Source organism: Panulirus ornatus, chromosome 6 (assembly GCF_036320965.1).
Source record: "Panulirus ornatus isolate Po-2019 chromosome 6, ASM3632096v1, whole genome shotgun sequence".
Lineage (NCBI taxonomy): Eukaryota > Metazoa > Arthropoda > Malacostraca > Decapoda > Palinuridae > Panulirus > Panulirus ornatus.
This window is the reverse complement of record NC_092229.1, coordinates 16,692,800-16,702,312: the sequence shown is the minus strand read 5'-3', so window position 1 is coordinate 16,702,312 and position 9,513 is coordinate 16,692,800. Positions and strand designations below refer to the sequence as shown.

The 9,513-nt window shown below is 42.0% G+C and overlaps 1 protein-coding gene across 6 annotated transcripts in view; it reads right to left on the bottom strand.

Moving 5' to 3' along the window:
- The window catches only part of LOC139749096 (glycerol kinase 5), an 87,205-nt gene that overhangs the window by 24,972 nt on the left and 52,720 nt on the right, over positions 1-9,513 (bottom strand). The gene's annotated exons all lie outside the window — the stretch shown is intronic.

Sequence of the window (9,513 nt, the reverse complement as noted above, 5' to 3'; positions counted from 1 at the left end):
TGCACAGTGAAGTTTAGAGGGTCTAAATTAGATGAAACAATATAACAAGTAAAAACACTGGTTAGGTATAAAGAGGTTTCATGTACTTGGCAATATCTTGAAAACTTTTTCTTAAAGTCCGAATGCATCAGTGTGTGCACAATCCTCCTTAAAACACTCTGGAAGCTGACCACTTGTACTAACATATAAGAATACAATGAAAGACTAAGGGCTGCACAAGTAACTACAAAAAAACTGGAGAATATATGAAGAGAAAAGTATAACCAATGGAGAGACGGTAACTAATGAGTAAAATATGCCAATCTCCGAGTCAGTGTGGAATTTAAGTTTGGCAGATCACTATGTTCCATTGTGAATGTAGCTGAAAATAATCAGAAGTGGAGGTATGGTATAAGGAAGAATGATGAGGTAAAAGTGTTAGCATGAGAGAAGATGAATCAGAAGGAATGCAACAAAGAGTATGAAAAAAGGGTCAGAAAGTTAGATAAAAGTGCAGCAAATGTAGGGATGAAGTCATGTGTGAATGAGGTGTTTAAAATTTAAAATGTTTTGAGAAAGACTGTTAAAGGCTGCAGAATCAGTAGCTGGATACAAGGTTGTGAGACATACGGATGATACTGGAAATGTTTTGTGGATGGACGAGATTAAAATTGCTATGGAAGAGAAGAAAAAGGCCGCCTGAGACGTATATACCCATGAGAGTTTAGCAAAGGAGAGGGGAAGGATTTAAGATGTGTCAGTAGAATGTTGAATGGCTAAGAGAGTAAAGCAAAGAAAGAGAGAGGTTTTGGAAGCAGGTTGAGTGAAAAATTTAAGGAAAATACGAAATTGTACTGGAAAAAAAAGAAAGAGGCGGATACGTCAATGTGAGAAGTAAGGAAGAGGAGTTTCTAAATCAAAAGGAGGAAGTCAAAAGAAGATGGAGAGTATTTTGAAGAAATGATGAATGAGGGAGAAGGTGAGGCAGCAGCTGTTACATGCATGGGTATGGAGGATGGAAGGAAAGGGATACAAGATAAAAAGGGGGATAATGAGGTTGAAGGCAGAAATGGCAAATGGAGTGGATAAGATTTCAGTTGAAATTTTGAAGTATAGAGAGAGAGCATGATAGAGAGGTTTCATTTCATATGGAATTTAGCATGCAAGCAGTAGGTTGTGCCTGAGGAGTGGACGAAAGCTATTATTGTTCCTTTATTCTAAGGAAAAGGTGTTAAGAAGGTATGTAGCAATTATAAGGGAAAAAGTTTGTTAAGTACACCAGGAAAAGTGTGTGAAAGAGTGTTGACTGATAGAGTGACGGAAGAGACTAGCTGAAGAATAAATGGGAAGCAAGGAGATTTTAGGAAAAGCAGATGTGTGGATGAGATTTTTGTAGAGAATGATAGTGGAAAAGTATATAGCAAAAGGTATTGCAGTGGAATTTATTAAAAAAGGGGGTGACTGTATTGTTGACTGGTTGGTAAGGTTATTTAATGTATGTATGACTCATGGTGAGGTGCCTGAGGATTGGCGGAATGCGTGCATAGTGCCATTGTACAAAGGCAAAGGGGATAAGAGTGAGTGCTCAAATTACAGAGGTATAAGTTTGTTGAGTATTCCTGGTAAATTATATGGGAGGGTATTGATTGAGAGGGTGAAGGCATGTACAGAGCATCAGATTGGGGAAGAGCAGTGCGGTTTCAGAAGTGGTAGAGGATGTGTGGATCAGGTGTTTGCTTTGAAGAATGTATGTGAGAAATACTTAGAAAAGCAAATGGATTTGTATGTAGCATTTATGGATCTGGAGAAGGCATATGATAGAGTTGATAGAGATGCTCTGTGGAAGGTATTAAGAATATATGGTGTGGGAGGCAAGTTGTTAGAAGCAGTGAAAAGTTTTTATCGAGGATGTAAGGCATGTGTACGTGTAGGAAGAGAGGAAAGTGATTGGTTCTCAGTGAATGTAGGTTTGCGGCAGGGGTGTGTGATGTCTCCATGGTTGTTTAATTTGTTTATGGATGGGGTTGTTAGGGAGGTAAATGCAAGAGTCCTGGAAAGAGGGGCAAGTATGAAGTCTGTTGGGGATGAGAGAGCTTGGGAAGTGAGTCAGTTGTTGTTCGCTGATGATACAGCGCTGGTGGCTGATTCATGTGAGAAACTGCAGAAGCTGGTGACTGAGTTTGGTAAAGTGTGTGGAAGAAGAAAGTTAAGAGTAAATGTGAATAAGAGCAAGGTTATTAGGTACAGTAGGGGTGAGGGTCAAGTCAATTGGGAGGTGAGTTTGAATGGAGAAAAACTGGAGGAAGTGAAGTGTTTTAGATATCTGGGAGTGGATCTGTCAGCGGATGGAACCATGGAAGCGGAAGTGGATCATAGGGTGGGGGAGGGGGCGAAAATTTTGGGAGCCTTGAAAAATGTGTGGAAGTCGAGAACATTATCTCGGAAAGCAAAAATGGGTATGTTTGAAGGAATAGTGGTTCCAACAATGTTGTATGGTTGCGAGGCGTGGGCTATGGATAGAGATGTGCGCAGGAGGATGGATGTGCTGGAAATGAGATGTTTGAGGACAATGTGTGGTGTGAGGTGGTTTGATCGAGTAAGTAACGTAAGGGTAAGAGAGATGTGTGGAAATAAAAAGAGCGTGGTTGGGAGAGCAGAAGAGGGTGTTTTGAAGTGGTTTGGGCACATGGAGAGAATGAGTGAGGAAAGATTGACCAAGAGGATATATGTGTCGGAGGTGGAGGGAACGAGGAGAAGGGGGAGACCAAATTGGAGGTGGAAAGATGGAGTGAAAAAGATTTTGTGTGATTGGGGCCTGAACATGCAGGAGGGTGAAAGGAGGGCAAGGAATAGAGTGAATTGGAGCGATGTGGTATACAGGGGTTGACGTGCTGTCGGTGGATTGAATCAGGGCATGTGAAGCGTCTGGGGTAAACCATGGAAAGCTGTGTAGGTATGTATATTTGCGTGTGTGGATGTGTGTATGTACATGAGTATGGGGGGGGGGGGGTTGGGCCATTTCTTTCGTCTGTTTCCCTGCGCTACCTCGCAAACGCGGGAGACAGCGACAAAGTATAAAAAAAAAAAAAAAAAAAAAAAAAAAAAAGCTGTATGCAGCTTTTAAGGATCTTGAGAAAGCGTAAGACAGAGTCGAGAGAAATGCTTTACGGGATAAATGAAGTAGGAGGGCAACTGTTGGATGGTGTTAAAGCCTTCTACTGAAGACCAAATGCATGCACAAGAGTGGATGGAGAGTAGAACATAAGTTTCTCTATACATGTGGTTGTGAGGCAGGGCTATGATGTCAAAGTGGCTTTGTAACATATATATGGGTGAAGTAATAAGAGGGAGGAAAGCAAAACTAGGAAAAAATGGGTGAAATGAAGTGTGGTGGTGAAGTACTGTGGTTAGTGCCAAGTCTGTCTGCAGATGATACTGTATTGTTTGCTCAGAGTTACAGAAGGTGATTAGTGTGTTTTATGATGCATGTATGCACAAGCAATTGAAAGTGAATGGGAGTAAAAGTTTGGTAATGGTGTTTAAGAGGAAAGAGAGTGAAAATATTTATTTTGCTAAGCCCTTGCTAAACCCCATAGAGTGAGAAGAAAGTGCATAAAACTGTGTCAAATATATGGGGGAAGAAAGACTGGGAGAGGTGACAGAATTTAAGCATTTGGGAGCTGTCCTGGGTAAGTTTGGTGATACGGAAGAGGAAATACGGAAGAGAGGAGTACAAGGTAGAAGAGTCATTGGGGCCCTTAGAATAATGAAGGGCAGAGGTGTAAGCATGAAAGTGAGCAAAAGAATAGGTAGACATGGACATGGGATGAGTCACAGAGGTCAAGAATCTGGGTAGAGAAAATGAGTTATTTGAAAGAAGTAAATGGTACGACTAGATGGAATGAAGAAAGTAATGAGGGAGTGTATAAGAGATTTGGCAGGGCAGGGAATGCAAAGTGAATGAATTGTGGAGTGGCAGACTGGGTGTAACATAATACTTTGACATGGTCTGGGCACAGGGAAAGACTACAAGACAGTGAATTTACAAGGAGAGATTATGATAATACGATTAAATGAGTTGGTGTGAGAAGACCACCAGTGACATAGGAAATAAAGTGGAAGAGTCCTGGAAGGAGAGAAATGGGGGAAGAATGCATGTGAGCAAAACATGTAAAGACAGGGATAGGCAGAGGCTCTAGTGCTATGGCCACCCCTCCTTTATGGAAGTTCCCAGAGGGAATGAGCATCAGAGATATAAATATATATACATGGGAAAAAGAATGATTTCTGCACCCTAACAAGCTCAGAAATCCTGTACAGTGAAAGAAATTGCAACTGCTCTTGACATAGCAAGCCAATCTATCCTAACAGAGTGTTTTAGATATCTGGGAGTGGACTTAGCAATGAATGGAACCATGGAAGTGGAAGTGAGTCACAGGGTGGGGGAGGGGGCGAAGGTTCTGGGAGCGATGAAGAATATGTGGAAGAGAGAACGTTATCTCGGAGAGCAAAAATGGGTATGTTTGAAGGAATAGTAGTTCTAACAATGTTATATAGTTGTGAGGCATGGGCTATAGATAGGGTTGTAAGGAGAAGGGTGGATGTGTTGGAAATGAAATGTTTGAGGACAGTATGTGGTGTGAGGTGGTTTGACTGAATAAGTAATGAAAGGGTAAGAGATGTGTGGAAATAAAAAAAGTGTGGTTCAGAGAGCAGAAGAGGGTGTGTTAAATTGGTTTGGACATATGGAGAGAAAGAGAGGAAAGACTGACAAAAAGGATATATGTGTCAGAGGTGAAGGGATCAAGAAGAAGCAGACCAAATTGGAGGTGGAAGGATGGAGTGAAAAAGATTTTGAGCGATCGGGCCTGAACAAACAGGAGGATGAGAGTCGTGCAAGGAGTAGAGTGAATCGGAACAATGTGGTATACCGGGGTCGACGTGCTGTCAATGGACTGTACCAGGACCAGGGCATGTGAAGCGTTTGGGGTAAACCATGGAAAGGTCTGCTGGGCCTGGATGTAGATTGGGAGCTGTGGTTTCAGTGCATTACACGTGACAGCTAGAGACTGAGTGTGAACGAATAAGGTCTTTTGGTCTGTTTTCCTGGCACTACCTTATTGACATAGGGGTGAGGGGTAGCAATGCTATTTTCCGTGGGACAGTGTAGCGACAGGAATGGATGAAGGCAAGCAAATATGAATATGTACATGTGTATATACATGTATATGTGTGTGTTTGGGCGTTTAAGTATATATATGTGTGTATGAGTGGATGGGCCATTCTTTGTCTGTTTCATGGTGCTACCTTGCTGACGCGGGAAACAGCAATTAATTATTATAATAATACTAATAATAATAATTCCCTGGGGATAGTGGAGAAAGAATACTTCCCACGTATTCCCTGCGTGTCGTAGAAGGCGACTAAAAGGGAAGGGAGCGGGGGGCTGGAAATCCTCCCCTCTCGTTTATTTTTTTAATTTTCCAAAAGAAGGAACAGAGAAGAGGGCCAGGTGAGGATATTCCCTCAAATGCCCAGTCCTCTGTTCTTAATGCTACCTCGCTATTGTGGGAAATGGCGAATAGTATGGAAAAAAAAATAATAATAATAATAATAATAGTAATAATAATAATAATGATAATAATAATTTTAAAAATGTATGTAAGAAATACTTAGAAAAGCAAATGGATTTGTATGTAGCATTTATGGATCTGGAGAAGGGATATGATAGAGTTGATAGGGATGCTCTGTGGAAGGCATTAAGAATATATGGTGTGGGAGGTAAGTTGTTAGAAGCAGTGAAAAGTTTTTATCTGGGATGTAAGGCATGTGTACGTGTAGGAAGAGAGGAAAGTGATAGGTTCTCAGTGAATGTTGGTATGTGGCAGGGGTGCGTGATGTCTCCATGGTTGTTTAATTTGTTTATGGATGGGGTTGTTAGGGAGGTGAATGCAAGAATTTTGGAAAGATGGGCAAGTACGCAGTCTGTTGTGGATGAGAGAAATTGGGAAGTGAGTCAGTTGTTGTTTGCTGATGATACAGCGCTGGTGGGTGATTCGGGTGAGAAACTGCAGAAGCTGGTGACTGAGTTTCGAAAAGTGTATGAAAGAAGAAAGCTGAGAGTAACTGTGAATAAGAGCAATGTCATTTGGTACAGTAGGGTTGAGGGACAAGTCAATTGGGAGGTAAGTTTGAATGGAGAAAAACTGGAGGAAGTGAAGTGTTTTAGATATCTGGGAGTGAATTTGGCAGTGGATGGAACCATGGAAGCGGAAGTGAATCATAAAGTGGGGGAGGGGGCAAAAGTTCTAGAAACGTTGAAAAATGTGTGGAAGTCGAGAACGTTATCTCGGAAAGCAAAAATGGGTATGTTTGAAGGAATCGTGGTTCTAACAATGTTATATGGTTGCGAAGCGTGGGCTATAAATAGAGTTGTGTGGAGGATATGTGTCAGAGGTGGAGGGAACGAGGAGAAGTGGGAGACCAAATTGGAGGAGGAAAGATGGAGTAAAATGATTTTGAGTGATCGGGGCCTGAACATGCAGGAGGGTGAAAGGCATGCAAGGAATAGAGTGAATTGGAACGTTGTGGTATAACTGGGTCAACGGGCTGTCAATGGATTGAACCAGGGCATGTCAAGCGTCTGGGGTAAACCAAGGAAAGTTTTGTGGGGCCTGGATGTGGAAAGGGAGCTGTGGTTTCGGTGCATTGTACATGACAGCTAGAGACTGAGTGTGAACGAATGTGGCCTTTATTGTCTTTTCCTAGTGCTACCTCGCCCACATGAGGGGGGAGGGGGTTGTTATTTCATGTGTGGCGAGGTGGCGATAGGAATGAATAAAGGCAGACAGTATGAATTATGTACATGTGTATATATATGTATATGTCGGTGTGTATGGGGGTGGGTTGGGCCATTTCTTTCGTCTGTTTCCTTGCGCTACCTCGCAAACGCGGGAGACAGCGACAAAGCAAAAAAAATATAATATATATATATATATATATCCCTGGGGATAGGGGAGAAAGAATACTTCCCACGTATTCCCTGCGTGTCGTAGAAGGCGACTAAAAGGGAAGGGAGCGGGGGGCTGGAAATCCTCCCCTCGTTTTTTTTTTTTCCCAAAGAAGGAACAGAGAAGGGGGCCAGATGAGGATATTCCCTCAAAGGCCCAGTCCTCTGTTCTTAACGCTACCTCGCTAATGCGGGAAATGGCGAATAGTATGAAAGAAAAGAAAAAGATGTCTGTGTGTGTATATATATGTATACGTTGAGATGTATAGGTATGTATATTTGCGTGTGTGGACGTGTATGTACATACATGTGTATGTGGGTGGGTTGGACCATTCTTTCGTCTGTTTCCTTGCGCTACCTCGCTAACGCAGGAGATAGCGACAAAGCAAAATAAAAAAATAATATAATAATAATAATAATAATAATAATAATGATAATAATACATATATATATATATATTATCCCTGGGGATAGGGGAGAAAGAATACCTCCCACGTATTCCCTGCGTGTTGTAGAAGGCGACTAAAAGGGAAGGGAGCGGGAGGCTGGAAATCCTCCCCTCTCATTTTTTTTTAAGTTTCCAAAAGAAGGAACAGAGAAGGGGGCCAGGTGAGGATATTCCCTGAAAGGCCCAGTCCTATGTTCTCAACCCTACCTTGCTAATGCGGGAAATGGCGAATAGTATGAAAGAAAGAAAGAGAGCAGAAGAGGGTGTTTTGAAATGGTTTGGGCACATGGAGAGAATGAGTGAGGAAAGATTGACCAAGAGGATATATGTGTCGGAGGTGGAGGGAACGAGGAGAAGAGGGAGACCAAATTGGAGGTGGAAAGATGGAGTGAAAAAGATTTTGTGTGATCGGGGCCTGAACATGCAGGAGGGTGAAAGGAGGGCAAGGAATAGAGTGAATTGGAGCGATGTGGTATACCGGGGTTGACGTGCTGTCAGTGGGTTGAATAATGCCATTTTCCGCATTAGCGAGGTAGCCTTAAGAACAGAGGATTGGGAAGTAAGGAAGGGAGAATTCTACCCCTGTAATCACTACATATCATAAAAGACTGGGTATTAGTGATGGGTGATTTACATGTGAAGGTAAGAAATGTGGCAGTGGATGGTATAAATGGGGCCCACGGGGTAGTCAGTTTTATGAACAGAAATGGTGAATGATTTGGTGGAGTTGTGTGCCAAAAAAGGACCGGTGATTGGGCATACTTGGTATAAAAAGCCATATTCATGTATACCTATGTTGGAGAAATGGTCAGCAGGCATTATTGGATTACATACTAACTAAAAGGCAGGTACACAAAAGACTTTTGGATATAAATGTGCTGAAAGGGGCAGCTGGTGTGGTATGCATCATCATTATCTTGTGGAGGTGAAGGTGGAGATTTGTCAAGTTTTTTGAAAAAGAAACAATGTTTGGGAGAAGAGAGTTGAAAGAGTACGTCACCTTGGAAAAGGACTTGTGTGAAGAAATACCAGGAGAGACTGAGTGTAAAATGGCAAAAGGTGAGAGTAAATGCATTAAGGGGAGTAGATGAGGAATGGGAGGTATTTAGGGAAGTAGTGATGGCATGTGCAAGAGATGCATGTGGCATGTGAAAGGTGGGAGGTGGGCAGATTAAAAAGGATAGTGAATGCTGGGATGAAGAAGTAAAATTGCTAGTGACAGAGAAAAGAGAAGCATTTGGGTGGTACCTACAGGGAAGGAGTGGAAATGATTGGGAGATGTATAACAGAAAGTGAAAGGAGGTCAAGAGGAAGGTACAGGGTTTGAAAAATAGGGCAAATGAGTGTTAGGGTAAGAGATGGTCACTAAATTCTAGGGAGAATAAAATGATGTTATGGAAGGAGGTACATGATGTATGAAAAGCAAGACAACAAATGGGAACAATAGTGAAGGGTGCACATGGAGAAGTGATAACATTTCATGGTGAAGTGAGTATTTTGAAGTGAAAAAGTCATGGGGATTGGTTTGTTGAAGAGAGAAGAGGTGGTGAAAGCCTTGCATTAGATGAAATGTGGCAAAGCCGCTGGAGTGGATGGCACTGCAACTGAATTTATAAAGAAAGGAGGTGACTATGCTGTAGACTGGGTGGTAAAGATTTTCAATGTATGTATGGATCATAGTGTGGTGGCTGAGGATTAATGGAATGCATACATAGTGTCACTGTATAAAGGCAAGGGGGATAAAGGTGTGTGTTAAAAAAATGGATGTACAAGTTTGATGAGTATACCTGGTAAATTGTATGGGAGGGTATTGATTGAGGAGTAAGCATGTAAAGAGCATCAGACTGGGGAGGAGCAGTGTGGTTTCAGAGAAGTGGTAGAGGATGTATGGATCCTGCAGGTGTTGGCTTCAAATAGTGTGAGAAATACTTAGAAAAACAGATGGATTTGCACACTTAGAAAAACAGATGGATTTGTATGTGGCATTTACTGATCATTAGGAGAAAGCATATGATAGAGTTGATAGGGCAGCTCTGAGGAAGATCTTAGAAACATAAGGAAAAGCTGCTAGAAGCAG